Source organism: Adiantum capillus-veneris, chromosome 16 (genome assembly GCF_014529385.1).
Source record: "Adiantum capillus-veneris isolate H3 chromosome 16, ASM1452938v2, whole genome shotgun sequence".
Lineage (NCBI taxonomy): Eukaryota > Viridiplantae > Streptophyta > Polypodiopsida > Polypodiales > Pteridaceae > Adiantum > Adiantum capillus-veneris.
Genome location: NC_140946.1, coordinates 57,311,591 through 57,332,135, shown reverse-complemented (window position 1 = coordinate 57,332,135; position 20,545 = coordinate 57,311,591). Strand labels below are relative to the sequence as shown.

Below are 20,545 nucleotides of genomic sequence, written 5' to 3'. Positions count from 1 at the left end.
AGATGTGTCCCTGGTCATCTGTCGTACCTCCGCAACCTGACACTGCTGTGTGAACCGCGTGTCTGCTGCTCATCCTCCCTGATCTGTTGCCACGTCACGTGTGAGATGCCTGAAGGCTTCAGCGAGCCGGTCCTGAAAGCCCGACGAGCAGCATCTCGATGATGTTTCACGGTGTCTCGTGCAACACCCGTGATCCACCTCCTTGGAAGCTCCTCTGAACCCGGAGTAGGTTGCTACTCTCTCATGATGGTCTCCACTATATAATTGACTTCGCTGCAATCCTGATTAGGCCAAGGCATCATAATGGTGGTCAAAAACTGCAGCTCCGCGAGCTGGCAAACCCGCTGTCTCATCTCAGTCTCGACTCTATCCATGTCAACCTGTCGATCTGCCCGTACAGTATAGACCTTGGAGGAACTAGGATTGTGTGCCCCCCAAGGTGTCAGAGGTGTGCTAAGAGGTGTGTCGAGAGGTGTGTCTGGGTAGGACGTGTTAGGAAATAATGTTGGGTTAAAGGCCCGTGTGCCCGGCTGCCCGTTGTTCAGCCGCCCATGTACAGCCATTCATTTACTCATTCATAATAACTATACTCATAACTACACATTGTAGTGTGAGTACCGCCCCGCCACACACTGTGTCTATCTCCTTCTTCGTGTTGGCTCTCTGTGTGTGTGCTCTCCGATCCCAACAAGTGGTATCAGAGCTTGGTAGTGAGAGCATTGAGAGCTTCATCATCATTGTTGAGTGTGTTGAAACTTGCTGCTGTTTCATTGCCGTTTTTTGGTTTCGCGCACGCGCGTATTTCTAAAGAGCAGAAGGTTTTTCTGAGCTTGGCATTGGAAGGTTCAGCACTCTGCGAGTATTTTCACCCGGCGTCCTGGGGTTTAACCCCCCTTTCGGAGCCATTCGTGCCATTAGAAATCCCATCCGAGCTACAGACTAGGAGCTACGTTTTTCATCTCTCTTTGGTAGTTTTCTGCTGTCAGAGCTTCCATAGCCATTACAGGTGCCATTGTTGTAGTGTCTTCCACTTACGTGATCCCACAGCTCATTTGAGAGTGTGTAGCCTCTTCTTGGAGTGGCCTCATACACACAGATAGAGTGGGAGTTTGGCGACATTGTCTTCTTCGACTACAGGTACAGGTACAGGTGCAGGTATAGGTACAGGTACGGGTACAGGTTATAGGTTACAGGGAGCTTTGGATACAGGTTTCTTCTGTGGTTACAAAACATGTATTTTGATTGTGGGACAGCCATGCATATGGTTGTGGTTTGAGTAGGAGCTTCTACTCTTCTGGGCAGTCTGTTTATGCGTGTTCTTGAGCTACAGGTTTACATCATCTATGTATGTTGATGGATGTGGATATGGCAGTTTGACTGACACTCTTTATGCATGATATTGTGGAGATTTGGTTCACTTATACATAGAGCGGGTTTGCTCTTGCTTGCAGTGTTGCGGTTTGAGTACAGACAGGTACTTGGTTGATAGTAGAGATTGGACTTCGCTGAGCTTGTGCATTGGTTATATGCTCACTTGGATCCATTTATGCTCACGGATTTGTGTAAGCTTGGTCAGTTTATGTCTCTATTGTGGTTATTCAGACATGGAGTATGTTTATGCCTCTATGACAGCTCATTGTTGATGCATTTTGTGGCACAGTTTGCCTAGGCCAATTGAGTTACAGGTGTCACGGGTTTATGCATTTGTTTGTGGATTTCTACGTACGTTTTTTGACCATATTATGGGCTGATTTATACTCTATGCGTTTGCTCTTTGATTGAGCAGCAGGTGTTGTCAGATTTGCAACACTACTTTGTTGTGGCAGTTTGTTGGTTGGTTACAGGTTTCTCATTGTTGCATTCTTGTTGTAATGGGCACTAAAGAGGACACAGTTTTCAATATTGAGAAGTTGGATGGTGATAACTTCTCATATTGGAAAGATCAGATTTGGGATGTCTTGGTGCAGAAGAAACAGATTCGACCTCTAAATTTGCAGGGAGTTAAGCCAGAGAACATGGAGAGGGATGATTGGGAGGAGTTGGATGAGATGTGCAGGTCTACCATTAGGCTTTCCCTTTCAAAGTCTGTTTATTACAATGTGAAAGATGCACAGGGTGGAGCTTATGAGCTATGGCAGCGGATTTGCGATATGTATGATAAGCATTCGGCTGCTTCTATGGTGTATTGGATTAAAAAGCTTATTGATTTGAGAATGGAGGAAGGTGCTTCCATGAATGCGCATTTGAATGAGTTCAATACAATTTTCAGCCAACTTGCTACGCAGGAAATTACGTTTGAGAAAAATGTAAAAGCTATGTTTTTACTTGTCACGTTGCCTGAGTCATGGGACACATTTAGGACAGCCATAAGTAACTCGGTTCCTGCGAATGAGTTGACAAGTACTAATGTGGAGTCTAGTCTTCTCACGGAAGAGATTAATCGAAAGAATAATGCAGGTAATAAGTCTTCTAGTGCAATGGTTGTCAGAGGCAGGACTATGGACAAGTATAAGTCCAACAGGGGTAAATCTAGAAGCAGGTCCCGTGCAGGCACAAGTAAAAAGGATGTGGAATGTTTCCATTGTGGTAGAAAAGGCCATTTCAAAAAGGATTGCTACAAGTGGAAAAGGGAAAATGGAGATGGTAAGAAGAAAGACCATGATGCTAAGGACAAGCCTAAATCCAATGTCAAGATTGAGGAGTTAAATGCAACACAGGGAGAGTGTAGCTCTCAAGATGACCATGTATGTGCTCCGACTAGTGCTACTAGTGAAGAGCTTGGTGATGTGTTGCTTGCATCCTATTTTGATGACGCTTTTATTCTCACTCATGAGCGTAGTATGCCTATGGATTGGGTCATTGACAGTGGTGCTTCTTTTCACGTTACGCCTCATAGGTCGTGGTTTCATGACTATGATGCTTCGAGCACAGGTACTGTCAGGATTGCCGATGGGCGTTCTATGCAGATTCATGGCATTGGGGATATTCATTTGGCTATGCCAAACTCTACTACGTTTGTCTTGCAGCGTGTGCGTCATGTGCCGGCTCTTGCAAAAAGCTTGATTAGTGTGGGTCAGTTGGATTCACTTGGTTTCAATGTATCTTTTGGTGATGGAGGTTGGAAGATCACTAAGGGCAGCCTTGTTTTGGTTAAAGGTGCTAAGAGGAATACGTTGTATTCCCTTTGTGTAGCTAGTGTGGCTGATCACATTGTGGGGATCACTGAGCAACCTCCTGCTTCTTTCTGGCATCAGCGTTTGGGGCATATGTCACTAAAAGGTATGAAGTTGTTGGCACGTGCAAATTACATTCCCGTTTCAGATTTTGGTGGTTTTGAGTTTTGTGAGCATTGCCTTTATGGTCGACATGCTCGGTCTTCTCATAAGAAAAGTGTTCCACATAGATCTTTGGAAAAGCTAGCTTTGGTGCATAGTGATGTATGTGGGCCGATGCCCAATGCTTCTCTTGGAGGTGCTATGTACTTTGTTATGTTCATTGATGATGCTAGCAGGAAGGTATGGGCATACCCCATTCGTAAGAAGGATATGGTGTTTGATATATGTAAGCAATGGTTGGCTCTTGTTGAGAACCAATCAGGTTGTAAGTTGAAGTGCTTACGTACGGACAATGGGGGTGAATTTATGTCTCATGCTTTCACAACATTATGTGTTGAGAAGGGTATGCGGCGCGAGCTTAGTGCTCCCTATACACCTCCTCAAAATGGTGTGGCAGAGCGCATGAACAGGACTATACAGGAAAAAGTCCGTAGTATGCTTTCTATGGCTGGTTTGTCAAATGGATTTTGGGCTGAAGCTGTTGCCACTTCTGTGCATTTGATAAATCGTTCACCTAGTGTTCCTTTGGGCTTCAAAGTGCCTGAAGAGGTATGGACAGGTTTGACACCTTCGTATGGTCACCTTCGTGTTTTTGGCTGTGAAGCTTATGTACATGTACCTAAGGCAAAACGCAACAAATTGGATCCAAAGAGCAAGAGATGTATCTTCTTGGGTTATGGTAGCTCTGGTGAGATGGGTTATCGATTGTGGGATCCTATTGACAGGAAGATTGTGCGCAGCCATGATGTTGTTTTTCATGAGGACTCTATGTATAGAGCATCACCGCGAACGGTTGAGGTTCGGCGTGTGATATTTGAGGAGGATGGACATCGGTATGATGGTCCCATGGCTGCTCGTGGGCAGCCCATTGACCCTCAAGTGGGAGATCAGCCCTTGTTGGGAGATCATGTAGATGTGGGACAGCCAGATGCACCTCCTGCACAGTCTTTGAGGCGTTTAGAGCGGCGTGCAAGACAGCCTCAGCGTTTTGTGCCTTCTATGGATTATGTATTGTTGACTGATTGTGGGGAGCCATCATGTTATGATGAGGCCATGTCTAGTGTTGACAAGCTCAAGTGGGAGCAGGCTATGCAGTCAAAGATGGATTCGTTGATCCAAAATGAAACGTGGGAGCTTACTCCTTTGACAAAGGGTAAGAAGGCACTACCATGCAAGTGGGTTTACAAGATAAAACTGTGTTCAATGGATGCAAAGCCTAGGTACAAAGCAAGGCTTGTGGCTAAAGGATTCAAGCAATAGAAGGGCATTGATTTTGACGAGATCTTCTCCCCAGTGGTGAAGATGTCTACTTTACGTATGTTGTTTGCTTTGGTAGCTACAGAAGACATGGAGTTGAAGCAAATGGATGTAAAAACAGCTTTCTTACATCCGGACTTGCACGAGGATTTGTACATGGAGCAACCAAGTGGGTTTGTTATTCATGGTTCAAAGAAGATGGTATGCCGGCTTCTTAAGACCTTGTATGGGCTGAAGCAATCATCTCGTGAATGGTATCGTAAGTTTGATGCATTCATGAGTTCATTGGGCTATGTACGCAATTATGAGGACCCATGCCTCTATACTAGCAAGGCTGCAGATGGTAGTCTTATTGTTTTGGTTTTGTATGTGGATGACATGCTGATCGCAGGGAAGTGTATTTCTGATGTGGATGCCTTGAAACATAGGCTACATGAGACCTTTTCCATGAAGGATCTTGGGGATGCCAGTCATATTTTGGGTATGCGGATCGCTCGTGATCGTTCTCGCAAGATGCTCTTTCTTAGTCAGAAAGAGTACATTGACAGGGTGCTTGAGCGTTTTCATATGGAAGGGGGGAAGGCCATTAGTACCCCGTTGCCTCCATATGTAAAACTCAGCCATGATGACTGCCCTCAGACAGATTTGGAGACTACAAAGATGTCTCAGATTCCCTATGCGTCAGCTGTTGGTTCCTTGATGTATGCCATGGTGGCTACGCGTCCAGATCTTGCTCATGCAGTTGGTGTGGTTAGCAGGTACATGTCTAACCCGGGCAAGCGTCATTGGGATGCAGTGAGAGGTATTCTCAGATACTTGAGAGGGACTTCAGAGTTGTCCCTATGTTATGGTGAGAAGGATATGTCTGTTTGCGGATATACAGATTCAGACTATGCAGGGTCAGTGGACTCGAGGAAGTCTACTAGCGGCTATGTGCTCACAGTTGCAGGTGGACCGGTTTCGTGGGCATCACGTTTACAGCCATGCGTTGATTTGAGCACTACAGAGGCTGAATATATGGCTGCCACTGAGGCTGCCAAGGAGGCCGTATGGCTCTCACGACTAGTGGGAGATCTTGGTATGGCTTGTGATGCTCCGATTCTACATTGTGATAGCCAGAGTGCCATAGCATTGGCACGGAATCCTGTCTTCCATGCGAAGACAAAGCACATTGAGGTGAGGTATCACTTCATACGAGAGGTGCTAGAGGACAAGCGCATAGAGCTTGTCAAGGTACACACTGACGATAACCCTGTTGATCTACTCACGAAGTCGTTAGCCTCACAGCGGTTTGCACACTGTAGATCGCTGATGGGTATGGCTTGACTTCTTTTGCTGTACTTTGGCCACTTTAAAGGCACACTGCCTTTAAGTGGGAGATTGTTGGGTTAAAGGCCCGTGTGCCCGGCTGCCCGTTGTTCAGCCGCCCATGTACAGCCATTCATTTACTCATTCATAATAACTATACTCATAACTACACATTGTAGTGTGAGTACCGCCCCGCCACACACTGTGTCTATCTCCTTCTTCGTGTTGGCTCTCTGTGTGTGTGCTCTCCGATCCCAACAAATAAGACGTAGCTAAATAGATAATTGAGTAGATTACTTAATGGAGAGAGACAGATTTATATACACGAGATTATAGAGTAGAGAGAGAGAGAGAGTACACACGATATACGTGGTTCACCCAATGTGGGCTACGTCCACGGGAAAGCAGCCACTCAATGGCTTTAGTACTTCAAAACAAGAAGTAGTTTACAAAGGGATTGATCCGAGTTGCATCTTGTGAATCCATGATCCAACATCCATCGATCAAACTTCAAGTACCATTGTCTTGATGCTTGCTTTAAACCATACAAGCTCTTCTTTAATCTGCAAACCATTTTCTCCTTACCTTTTACTTCATACCCCTTTGGTTGAAGCATGTAGATTTCCTCCTCTAAGTCACCGTGAGGGAATGCCGTATTTACATCCATTTGCTCAAGATTTAGATCATGAGCAGCCACAAGGCTTAAGACAAGCCTAATTGAGTTCATTTTTACAACAGGAGAAAATATTTCATTGAAGTCAATACCTTTATTTTCAGAAAAACCTTTTACCACAAGCCTAGACTTGTACCTTTTCTTCCCACCTTCTTCTTCCTTTAGCTCGTACACCCATTTGTTTTGAAGTGCCCGCTTACCTTTAGGAAACTCAACCAACTCCCATGTTTGGTTGCGATGTAGTGAGTCCATCTCCACTTGCATGCTCTTCGTCCATTCTTCTTTGGATTCATGTTGCATAGCTTCTTCATATGATTCCGGCTCTCCAGAATCTGAGATCAAGAGATGGTTGAAGGAAGGAACAAACCTTTCTGGAGGTCTACTTGCTCTTGTAGATCTTTGGGGAATAGGTTGAGGCTCCTCATTTGGTTGACGTTGTTGCACATTGTCACCGTTTGCAGTCAACCGTCCTCAAGCTCCATGTACTCATCACCTGTTTCTTTTGTTTGTTTTCTTTCCAAGTAATCTTTGTACATATTTTTTTCGTTAAAAATTACATCCCTACTCCTTAAGATTTTACCATCTTCAGGATTCCATAGGCGATACCCAAAGTCTCCTTCTCCATAGCCAATGAAGAAACACTTTTTGGACTTTGCATCTAACTTTGATCTTAGGCTTCTATCTATGTGCATGAAAGCCTCACACCCAAACACTTTGAGAAATGCATAATTCACCGGTTTACCTGTCCATGCCTCTTCTGGAACTCCCCCATCCAATTCCGTTGAGGGTGACCGATTGATTAAGTACACAGACGTACTTACAGCTTCCGCCCAAAGCTCAAGCGGTAGGCCTGCATGTAGCCGCATGCTTCGTGCTCGTTCCATGATTGTCCTGTTCATCCTTTCCAAAATCCCATTTTGTTGAGGTGTCCTTGGGGTTTTCCTTTGCCTCCGAATGCCATTGCTAGCACAAAAGATTTCAAAAGCTTGGTTGCAATATTCGCCTCCATTGTCGGATCTGAGGCATTTAACCTTGGTACCTGTTTCATTCTCCACAAAGGCTTTCCACCTTTGAAATATGGAAAATACATCGGATTTATTCTTCATGACATAAACCCATGTTTTTCTAGTCGCATCGTCTATGAATGGTACATAGTACAATGAGCCACCAAGTGATGGTGTACTTGCAGGACCCCAAATATCAGAATGAACCAACTCAAGTTTTTTATTTTTTCTTTCATTTCCTGATTTTTGAAATTTTACCCTCTTTTGTTTACCATAAACACAATCTTCACAGAACTCTAAGTCCACTTCTTTCAAACCTGGTAGAAGTTTCTTTGTTTGAAGGATTTGCATTCCTTTGGCACTCATATGCCCAAGTCGGTAGTGCCACACCGCACTGTCAACTTCTGTAGTTGCTGCACAAGCTGAAGGTTGCGTGCTAACTGTACACAAGTAAAGTGTACCGACTTTTTCACCCTTGGCAACCACCAAAGATCCCTTTGAGATCTTCCACCATTTGTTTCCGAATGCAATGTTGTGACCTTCATCGTCCAATTGTCCTGTAGAGATTAAATTTTTGTGAAGAGAAGGAACATGCCTAACATCTTTAAGCTTCCATTCATTTCCGTTAGCAGTTTTGACAGAAACTGTACCTTTGCCGACAATCTCACAAGCTTCATCATCTCCCAAGTATACATACCCAAAATTACCTTTGGTGTAGTCTTGGAAATGTTGCTTGTGTGGTGTCGCATGGAATGAAGCCCCGGAATCTACTATCCAGGAATTAGACACATTGTCTAATGAGAGAATTAGAGCATCTTTCTCTACTTTACCTGCCACATTGGCCTCCGACGTTGGCTTGTTGTCTTGAGACTCTGTCTCCTTCTTCTTCTTGGACCAGCAATCCTTCTTGACGTGGCCCTTCTTGCCGCAGTTCCAACATTCAAGAATTGACTTTGTGCGTGACTTACTCCGCCTTGAGCGATCACGCCCTTTTGGTTTTTGAACCTCTCCTTAAGCCTTCCTCTTGTTTCCACTGATAGTGCAGCACTTGATGATTCTCCTGTGCTTCTCCTTCGCATTTCCTCGCTTAGGAGAACACCCAGCACATCATCAAACTTAAGAGTATTTGTGCCAGAGATAGAATTACTTACAGCCATCACAAGGCTGTCCCAACTATTCGGTAGAGATGATAGTATAAGGAGAGCTCGCACTTCGTCATCGAAATTGATTTTCACTGATCGAAGTTGACTTATGTTTGTGTTAAAGTCATTTATGTGTTCTGCAACTGAACCATTCTCTGCCATCTTTAGATTGAACAAGCGCTTCATAAGAAATACCTTATTGGATGCCGATGGTTTCTCGTAGAAGTCGTCAAGTGACTTCATCAAGTCCTCCGTGGTCTTCATCTCCGAAACATTGAAGGCCACCGTTGACGCCAAGATTAACCGGATTGTTCCCAGTGCCTTTCGATCAAGGACAATCCATGCTTCATCTGCCATTGTTGCGGGCTTCTTCGCAAGACCGCCTAGTGGCAAATAGAGGTCCTTCTGGTAGAGATAGTCTTCAATCTGCATCTTCCAATGTTGGTATTTTTTGCCGTTGAACTTCTCAATCTTGAGCTTCCCTTCCTCCGCCATAACTCCCACTCAATTCAAGGAATCCTTTCCTTGAGATAATTTAGCTACGAGCAAACCTTGCTCTGATACCAGTTGTTAGGAAATAAGACGTAGCTAAATAGATAATTGAGTAGATTACTTAATGGAGAGAGACAGATTTATATACACGAGATGAGAGAGAGAGAGAGTACACACGATATGCGTGGTTCACCCAATGTGGGCTACGTCCACGGGAAAGCAGCCACTCAATGGCTTTAGTACTTCAAAACAAGAAGTAGTTTACAAAGGGATTATACCCTTAATGGAGCTCCTGCCTTGCTTCACTCTCACCACCTCACACTCACCTTGTTGCATCAACTTCACACTATGAAATGTGTGTAGAAATGGCCTCCTTTTATAGGCCAAAAGGGCTGCCCTCTCTTATGAGAGACAGCCATGTGTAGCCGCCCTTGTGCGAATAAGTCCAAATCGGACCCTCCAATCCGCCCATGTGTGGCCGCCCTTGAGAAGACAAGTCCACTTTTAAATTCGGCCACCGGCCATTGAATTCGGCCACCGACCACCGTCCAACCGACCGGTTGTTTTTCGGCCGCCGTCCGGCCATAATATTCCGGCGAAAAAGAATATTCCGATGAAAAAAAGTCTCGGGGGCCTCCGCCCCCGAGGCCTTTAAAGTTGCCCCTGATTCTTGTCCGTGAAAATTTTGGTTTCCGATGAGTGATTTTCCTTCACGCACGATGGATTCTCCTCATAATGGGGGCCTTACAAATGTGCACTTTTACCACAAAAAATTACAAGGGTAAATCAGGCTCCATACTTAACAGGACGGGGGTCGTGAGCGAGGAGGGGTCGAAGCATCTGTGGACCCTCCTCCACAACAACCACCACCTCCACCTGACGATCGCAGAGATTGGCGAGTGTGCTTGTGCTGTGGAGATGATGACGTACCCGCCTCTGCCATACCCCTAGGTGTCAAAGCGGCCTTGATGGGAGACCTCGCAGGCGTCGTATCCATACGCGTCCCCCCCCAGGCGTCGGACCCTCTGGTGTGAAGCCTGGAGGTGTGGTACCTTTGCCTCTGGCTACCAATACTCAGATGCATCTGCCATCTGACTGGGCGTCATCCATGTGATGAAGCCCATAAACGCGTCCGTACTCATAGAAGCGGGATCTGGATACTAGTCTGCCATACTAAAGTCCTGCACAAAGAAAGTAAAAGAAAGCGTCAGAACACCTTTGTTTAAATTAAGAAAGAGCTTAATTTTAAATCAAAGTCTTCACACAAACACTTACAAGCCTCGACTAGTGAGACATCATTGATAATATCTTGCATCGTATCATCGTCTTTCTCTAACTGCAGACATAACTCTGCCCTAACTTGTTCTGGCATATTGTCTTCATTCATTGCATCTTCATCTACAAGTGTCATATCTGCCTTGTCTGGGTCATCCCTTGTATACCTGTCAGCTTCCTCTGCCATACCTTCATCCATCTCATCTAATGTCGCAGTAGTATCTGTGTCGTCCGGCCAACTTTCCTCCAGGAGCTATTGCTCTTCAAATACTTGTTTATTTCTTGGAGCAACCTGAACCACAAACCACCATTGTCACTCTCGAGGGTCCGGTACAAAGACCACTTGCTTGCAATGTTCGGGGAGAGCAAATGTGTCGCTCGCATCTGTCCAAACCTTTGTAGAATCTATTTGCATAGGCTTGTTTCCATCTCCGCATATCGTTGCATTGCGACCAAAAGTAATCACCTTCAACCACTTCACATCCAACAAAAACATCTCAAACCGTCTGAAGCTGACTTTCAAGATATCTGACACCAGACACAGTAATCCAGGTTGTTAGTGCTCTCATTCGTGTCTCTGGCACTGGCCCTGCTCTTTTGCATGAAACTAACCATTACTCCACTATCAAACATGTTTCTTCTGCTGTCAATTTGTTGTGTTCTGAAATGCTTTCCTTGCGACCACAGTGCCATGTATGTATGATACCTCCAGTCACATCCAATAGCCAACTCTTCCTCTTCTGGAGATATGGGTTCTCCAATCTGTCAAGCTGCTCTCACTATCTTGTCCAACCATGCCATTGTAGGGAATTGAGGAGCGAGACAGTCTGGCAAGGGTAAGCCTCTAGTCGTTCGGCTTCGCCTGAAATCGTGTCGCTCCCTATTGCGTCTCTCTTTCTTTTCTTCGTACCTTTCAAGCCATTTTGCATCGAATCTGAATTTAGTATACAGAACTTCATGATCTTTTCTCGCATGGCGTCGTCCATTTTCTTCGGCACCCTTTGCCCCTGCGGCTCCTCTCCACCAATCTTGCATCCTCCTCATCGCTCCATAGTCGAGGCATTTCTGGGTCAAGAACGGATAGAAATTAGATCGTCAAGACAAGAGACTCTTGCACTGGCCATCCTTCTGCCATGCTCCCCTCTAGACGCGCTTTTCGACGAACAAAACCCTTAAGTGTTTTCATGAACCGCTCTAGAAAGAACATCCAACGGCTGTGGACTATACCTGCCACTGCAACCGCATCTACTACATGGACAAGCAAGTGCATTTGGATAGTTAGGCAGCTCGTGGGTAGATACTTCTCAATCATGCAAATTGCCTCAATGGAGTTAGCCCTTGCGACGACTGCAAATGGATTCCTCTCGTATCTCCTTGGAAGAGATCCACCGCACTAGCTCTGAAATCTTGTATATGCAGGACCGCACTTCCTCGGTTAAACACCCCTTGATCACAATTGGAAGAATAAATTGCAAGAACTTATGCCAATCGTGAGATTTCAGTCCTGACAGTTGATCGTCGCGGGTGAATGCTGTCTTGAGACATTGCATGCATCCTGTTGGTGTCCTAAACTCTAAAATTACCCTTTTGACTTGTCATTCCTCGCTTTTTAGCAATACCCATGGTTCTCGTGGAAGCTTTGTTTGGCCCGCTACATTGGTGAAAGGCCACAGCTCTGGCATCTTTCCAACTGACTGCAAATCATCTTGTGAAGCTTGATTGTCTTTCATTCCCATGATTGTCTTCCAGAGGAGCTCTCCCACATTCTTGAATATATGCATTGGATCCAGCAAATGGTTAATTAGTAGATCACCCTAGTACGGCAACGTATGGAGAATGGACAAACATTTCATTCCTATAACAAGTTGCCCCTCATGTTGCTCCCATCGGCGACGCCACTCTTGTACATGCATAGGACGACATTAGACGCGACCAAGCTGACCTTCGTGCAAGTGATGGCCATCTGGAAGATAACAATGGTGGCCTTGATAAATTGTCTTTCGAAGCGAGGCAGAATAGCACACATCCAAAGACGGCCCACAAATTGAACATGCATTGTATCCCGCAGTTGTAAGCCCTACATATATTAAAGCATGATTCAGTACTACACAAAGTGCTTGCGAATAACAAGAATTTTGTAAATCAAGAACCATTACTAGAAGCTTCACCGTATCCTGGCCAATCATGCATAGTCCACATAAGAAGTCCATGGATCCTTGCATGTTATTGTCCTGCTAGTTCAACCGCATCTGCTATGTCGATCCCATGCCATAACTCCTGGAGCTCGTCAACTAGTGGTGCTAGATAAACATCCATGTTTTTTGCCTTGAACTTACCAGGTACAATCAAGCCTAATATCAAATGACCCTTCTTGATGGAAAGCTACGGCGGGAGGTTGTAATTGACAAGACACACAAACCAAGTACTCCATGACGAGCTTCTCAAGCCAAATGGATTGACTCCATGCATTGCCATGCCCAAATGCAAATTGCGTACTTCACTCTTAAAATGTGGCCAGGTATCTTCAATGTGTCTCCAAGCCTTTGAATCAACGGGCACCCTAAATGTTCCGTCAGTGGATCTATTCGTAGAATACCACCGCATCAACTTTGCAATGGAACCACAATGAGAAATGCTTTTTATCCTCGGAATAATAGGGAAACGCTACAACACTTTAGCTAGCACTGACTCGCCAAATGCATCTTGTTTGTAGCGCATTGCTCCGCACTTAGGACACGACAGACAATCTGCGAATTCATTGCGAAAAAGAATGCAATCATTTGGACATGCATGAATCTTGTTGTAGTTCAAGCCAACTGAGGTCAATAATCGCTTTGCGTCTGGCCTGGAGGGGGGCATTTCATTGCCAGCCGAGAGAATTTGCTCCCAAAACAACCTGTTTAAGCCACGTTAAATTAAAAGCTCCCCAAGCACTTTATCGTTCCAATTGAAAAATCTCTTTTGTAAGTTACGTACCTAAACAAAGCAGTGACGCTTGCATCTGACCACCCATACATTGACTGCAGATTCAAAAACGACAGACAAGTACGAAGCACATATATTTTGGTGCCTTCATAGATTGGTTGACGTGCCAACTTTCTCAACATGTCTTCAAGAGATATGCGCACGTCTTCTGGTGCTGCTTCGTTAGCGTTCTCCTCGCTTGTCTGGAAGAAGGCATCCAACATCTCCTCCATGCCATCGTCTTCTGTCTATAAGCCCTCCTCTGCTTCCATCCTTGGATATAGATTGGTCGGACCTTCACGCATAATCCTTTTTCTCTCTCTCAGATATAGGTGTTATGTCAAGAAAATCAATGCCCGTTCCATAGGAGTCGTATCGTAGATTCTGTACGGTTTCTCTAGCAAACTCTCCGTACTTATGCACATGCTCATTACATATCCTTCGCTTGCGCAGGATTTGATACTTGCAGAGCGTGCACGAGCATGCAATCTTTTCCTCCATGTTAGTTGATGACATTGCCATCTACAATGATTATGAATGTTGTTTTAATATGTATACTCCTCACAATGTAAACTACCTCGCATTCTCTAGCCTTGCCCGATCTTTGCACACCTCGGTCCAGAGGTGTATGGAGATCAGGACCACCGGGTCAAAATCTCGTCTTTATTGGTCAAATCCTATACTATGGGTAGACACATACGTGCTCTCCTAGACGGTACATGACAATGCATGTAGCGGGCACAACCCCTTTGCCTCTTTTAGTTCCATAGTTTCTTCTAGAGGGAGAGAGAGAGATAGAGAGAGTTTCTGTCCTTTTCACACAATTGGTCTGCCAAGCTAACTCTTTCACGCCGACTTTATCTATCTACTATCTCTCTCTCTCTCTCTCTCTCTCTCTCTCTCTCTCTCTCTCTCTCTCTCTCTCTCTCTCTCTCTCTCTCTCTCTCTCTCTCTCTCTCTCTCTCTCTCTCTCTGTGCGCGCGCTCGCAGGCAAAAATGATCGCCTGCACGCGGATTTGGTTTTTTTCTCCCAATTTTTTGCCGTCAATATACGCGTCGATATACACGTGGAAATACATGTGGAAACACCCAGTTTCGACAGGCATTGCCATGTGTATTTCCACGTCTATATCGAGACGTATATCGACGAGTAGTATGCCCATCAAAAAGTGCGTGGAAAGGTACGGTGCGTCGAAATATGGGGCGTCGAAAGCTGGGTATTATGTTGTAGTATTTGTGAAAAGATCTGCAAGGTTGTCATGTGCTAGCACACAACCGAATTGATCTCTCCTGTTGAGAGTCTCTCTCTTACTGACATAGTGACAATGCACCTCAATGTGCTTTGTGCGAGCATGAAAAACCGGGATTCTCGCAACTACCAATCAGAAAAATTGGTATTTTTTTGAGTTTGTGTAAAAAATAGTTCCAATCATTAGGGAAATTTTGGACTCTCAAATGGGCCCTATAGGGACTTTGACTTTCTACCTCTTGTCCAAAATGGCGCACGGTAAAATTTTTATAAATGAAATCAAAACTTGTCGAACCTTTTGGATTTAGAATGTACTCATCAAGATCTATTCATTGATATATAGCATGCCATGAGATGTGACAAATTCGTTTTATAAATGGAATCTAGGTCCCACATTTTATCTTTAGTGGAGAGGCCATAAATTCTACAAATCAACTCCAAATTTTGTGGAGCCTAGGGATTTAGAACCTACTCTCTAAGATCTTTCCAATGATATGTTGATTGATAGGGTTTTGACAAAGCGTTTATGTACTTCGCTAGGTTGCCCCCTATGGGGCCCCTTTGAGAGTCCAGATTTTCCCTAATGGATTTGAAAAACCAACAAAATTTGTTGGCTTCCTGCAATATTTCTACACTTTCAACACAAATTTGTTAAGCACCAACCATCCCCATCAATCAATATGATTGGGTATTTCCCTTCTGCCTCTTTGTTCATCTCATGGAGCATGAATTACAATAAGATAAATATGTATGAAAAATAAGAGAGCAAGAACCATGCAATTAAGAGAGTGTATGCCCTTTGAAAGGGGGATAAAGCATCATGTTTTTTTGTCAGGATTCTCTCAAAGCACCCGTCTTTCTTGTGAAGAGCCAAGAAGCTGGTTCCTGCTGAAAAGTGGGGTGCGCGCGAAGACACAATTTTTTGGGGATTCTCTTTCTCTTATCATACATGTATCCAAAAATAGAAGTGGTTGCCTTTCACTTAAACTCTAAGAATAGTAGGTGAACAATATTTCTATATAGACCGCTTCTTCTTTTGAATGTCTTTTGAGAATAAAACATAAGCAAAATTAATAAATGTCCAAAAGTAGTAATAGTGATTAATAGTCTACCATGATAGGGAAACGACTACCCTTAGTTGTGGAAAATAGAAAAAACTAGGAATCTTCAAAATTTGTGTGCAAACGAGGCATATCTCCACACGATATGTGTTGATGAATCAAGTAAAGTCCTTAGAGGAAATCTTCCACTACTCATCATAATATCCTGGAAAAAGAAAATAAAAAAGTTAAGTGTAATGCACATATCCAAATATCTACGAAACTCAAAGACATCTTTGTTAGCGGGCTCTCTAACAAAGACAAAAAGATCATGACAACAGTGAAAACAAATCACCTTTTACAATGTTCAAAGGGAAAAACCTCATTCAAGTATTGCTCATTTGCAAAAATCTCTCTGTGTATTGTGAGGGAGATTTACATGTCCTATATTGAAAAGTATTCCAAGTATGTCTAGCTTTCTCTTTTTGTATTGAGAAAGGAGAAAGTATTTCATTACCATTCTTTGAAATTTCTTCCAAGTTTGTGGTTGTTTGTGTTGTTTACGAGCCACATACAATCGAAGAGAAGCATGTTTTATCATTTGGTTTGCTAGACACATGATTTTTTTCTTGTTCACTGAACTTTTCTCCTTGAAAGTAGTCACCCAAGGATGAAAACCAAGAGAGAAGCACATGAGCATCCTTTTTGCCATCATCCTTTTCTCTTGGTAGTCATCCAAGGATGACAACCAAGAGAGAAGTACATGAGAATCCTTTCTTCTGTCATAATTTATAAGAATAAATGTCTTTTTAAAGATCTTGTTTTGTTTTGCTTGATTTGAGCACCCAAAGTATGCTTAATCACTTTGATAAGCCACTTATCTTCGTTGTCATTTTCATCATTGCACTTGTGGAAACTCTACTTTTGTAACTTCTTGAGTTTTTTTTGAAAGAGAGTATGTGCAACACATTCCTTTTTAGACTCTTCAATAATTTGATCCATAACAAGAGAATTTTGGGTGGTCATACTTGGTTAACTCAAGAAACATAAAAGTTAAAATATAGATTTAAATCCAAAATTTATGCAAGAGTCAAAATCACAAAAAGAAAAAAAAAGAGTATAAGAAAATGAATAAGATGAGATCTGTGTATGTTGGATGAACTAGAAAAATTCCAAGGAGACCTCCAGTGAATATGCAAAGCCTTTGAACAATCCAAAATGATGAATAGAAGCAATTAAGAGAGAATTTTCTTGTTTTGTTGATGATTAAAGGCACTTTGATTGACTTTGAGGCTGATTTTCAACACTTTGTGATTGCTTATGAATTGTCTTTGTTGATCTTCTTCAATTGTTTGCATCCTTTTCTTTGAAATAGGTTGCTCATACTTATGATTGAAACTATTGAGATGAGGAAGCTTGTTGTTCTTGCATCTTTAGCAAAGAGAGAGCCTTCCAAAAGCGATCTTCTTGGGAGTATTCATGCCAAAATTTATTTGATTTTTCCACAAGAAACACTCTTCTTTGATTCTACACATTGTTCGGAGCTTTTTTTAAAGCTGTAATACCATTGTTTGCTTCCTGAAATCTTTCCAACACTTTTTCACTACTTTGATTCATTAAATCAAAATAAATTTAGCAAAATAATTTATTGAATAATCACAAAATACAAAGAGAACAACATAAACAAGAATCAAAACACAAGACACCATACTAGGTATTTGCCTTTCACCTCTTTATTCATATCATGGAGCATGAATTACAATTCCACCAATAGCAACCCCTTAATGTTGGGGCCAACATTTGATGATGTAGACATGCATTTATAATATTGGGCATCCCATACCACCCGGTCTCACCTCCTCAAGGTGACCTCATGCACTCCTAGCCTCACGGGCTAACCATTGGTACTCTACCACAACAGCGGGGGTTGATAACTACAGATGAGGCCTTAGCCTCTTTCTATAAAAAAAGATCAATCACACAGGTCGGGATTCACACTACGTCCATTCGGACACTGGAGGTCCATCTCAACGGTGTCATAGACTAGACTTCTTCTCCTATGATAGAGACATAACATTTAGAGCACTCTCAAAAGTTGAAACTTTTGCTGCATGGCTGGCAAAAAAACAGACCAAGTTTCTTTGGAGATATATGTGTGTTAATATTTTCCTTCTTAAGTGTCTTCTTAGTAAATTGATCCTTCTAGCCACTCTATTGCTAGCTTGGCATAGAAGCGGGAATGTATGGTGTTTTAGGCTCATCCTTCCTTGTTGGTGTGTACACCTTGGCTTTCTTGCTTGCATTGGCAATTAGTGTATGGGAGTAGTACTCTTCTTCATGGTGAGATTAATCTAATCTTCCTCAGATCACTCCTCAATAGATTCATCCTCTTCATCAAAATCTAAATCACCATCATCATGCTCATCATTGTCGTGTTTCTCACCATCCTCATCACTATTCCTCATCATCCTCTCCACTCTTTTCCTTTACACCCTTGCCCTTCTTAAACACAACACGTTTCACTTTAGACTTACATTCTATAGGAGGCACCTCCAATATGGGAGCAGTAGGGGATTTTGCTGCAGGCTTGTTTGCTAGAGTAGCAAACAAGCCTACAACAGCCTTGTCAAGTTTAGTGACCCCCAACCTACCATTCTCTTTAGCAAGAAGTGTGGATTCCTCCTCATCCTCATCTCGCATCTCAAATTCATCTCATCATCCCAACCTCATAGAGTCATCATCCCTAACAGCTTCACTCTTGTAAAACATAGAAGTAGATGTTTCCAGAGCTATTATGGGAGAACAAAAAATATTTAAGGTGCCAAAAATTGAGGCCCCTCTTTTTACAACCACTTCAATTTTGTAAACGAGTGAAGCTCATTAGTGCTTGCATGACCCATAAGGGGAGTTCCCACTACAACTATTTACAGAGCCATAGTGACTTATTGAAATGATATTCTAAAATACTGTGCAAATATAAAATGGCCAAGAGTAATTGTCGGTGCCTCTCCATTAACTCCCTGCATTCCACTCTAAAAAATCATCATCAACTCGATTAGAAAATAAATTGACAGCACATAATTAACCATTACGCCAGCTATCCCAATTGCAGTTGACCACTACAATAGGAGGTGCCCAATCTTGTAACATCCCTCCCACCAGGGATAGCAGCTGTCCTCAGTTGCTCAATAGAAAAATCAACTGGTCCGTGAGTGATGGAAATTGTGGAGAAGGTCGGGGAAGTTGCGAAAAAACTTTTCAAGCATCCATTTGGCATCCTCTCTAGGGTGGCCCTTGAAAGTCAAAAGGTAACGGTTATAAACCATGCCAGTGCGTGTAGTGGTGGTCTTGTGATCAACTATTTTATCAGGGATGAGTTGCTCTTCTTGGTCTACAAGTGAAGGTGGGTCTTCCTAAATGTGATGTGTAGGTAGGGGTCCTCTGAACGGGCGTAAAAGACTAATGTGAAAGGCATTGTGAATGTGCCAATGTGTAGGTAAGTCTAAACGAAAAGAAACATCATTAATGGCAGCTGAAATTTTAAAACGAGGAGCAAGCTTAACAAAGACATTGGTATCAACACTTTTGATTCTTTGTTTTTCGATGCAAAGTAAAACATGATCACCTTCTTTGAATTGATGTGCCTTGCGGTGCTTGTTAGCATGCTTAGTGTAAATTTCTTGTGAGTGTTTAATGGCAGAATGCACACTTGCATAAATATGAAAATCAATAGTGAAACATTAGGAAAAATATGAACCCTCTACGGGCCCTTTGGGATTAAGGTTAATTAGAGGCCAACCAATAGGAAGAGGGTGGTGGACACACTCTATACCCTCAAAAAAGTAGGGGGACAAGGTAGCCTTACATCTCTTAATGACCTCTTACCTAGTGAGAAGGTAAGGGAGGTGGCTAGGGAAAAGGGAGGGGGGCGAGCGCACGGGCAGGGGGGGGGGGGGGAACAAGTTTGACCTCTTTTCCCCCACTTTTTGGTCCGGATTTAAAAGTACACTAAAAAATTCAAATTTTCAAAAAAATGAAAATTTCTAGTTTTCCCTCCTTTAAAGGTTCCCAAACCTATTTCATGGTCAAAAAATTATTTTTGACCTCCAAAAGTCAAAAACGTGCATAAAAAATCCAAAATTTTGAATTTTTTTTCAAAAAAATTCAAAACATCATTTTTAACCTTCCAAAGTCTTTCCAAACCTATTCTATAGCTAAAAAGTGATATTCTCTCTCTACAAACCCTTTTCCAAGCTCTCCATTGCTGCAACAACCACAAGCACCCCCTATAGTCCAACATTATCTCTCTGCTAGCTTTCTTCCACCTCCATTGTAGCACCAAGCAAGCTCCTCCCCCATCTCTTCCCCTTGCCCACCACATAGTTTCACAGCAAGCTAGCTCCTCTCCCTTCTCTCACCTCCATTACAGCATGAAACAAGATTCTACTCATTCTACTTTCATCCACTCACACTACATGGAAACCTCTACTCCCGAAGGTGGCAAAAGTATGAGCTCACATGACTTGCATACCACAACAACAGGAGGTGTGAATAGTGTGTGGGCATTGCAAGGGTTCATCTCCAACATAAAGATAGAATGGTAAGAAAACTACCCTTATAGCTTACATTCAAAGCTAAACATCATCTCCATCTTTAAGTTTATCATGCTGGAGAGAACAAACCTTTTTATGGCTTTCAATGTTTAGGCTTCACACCTCTTAACACTGGGTGGTGCTATTTTGTTGATGGCTTTGGTGCGCCATCTATAGTTGTGTAGCATGTGATTGAGACCCACAATGCAAGTAA

General features: G+C 43.1%; 1 pseudogene; it reads right to left on the bottom strand.

Annotated features, from left to right (window-relative positions):
- Positions 1 to 17,827: 17,827 nt before the first annotated feature.
- LOC147439095 (uncharacterized) lies at positions 17,828 to 18,828 on the bottom strand (annotated as a pseudogene).
- Between the last annotated feature and the right edge of the window lie 1,717 nt (positions 18,829 to 20,545).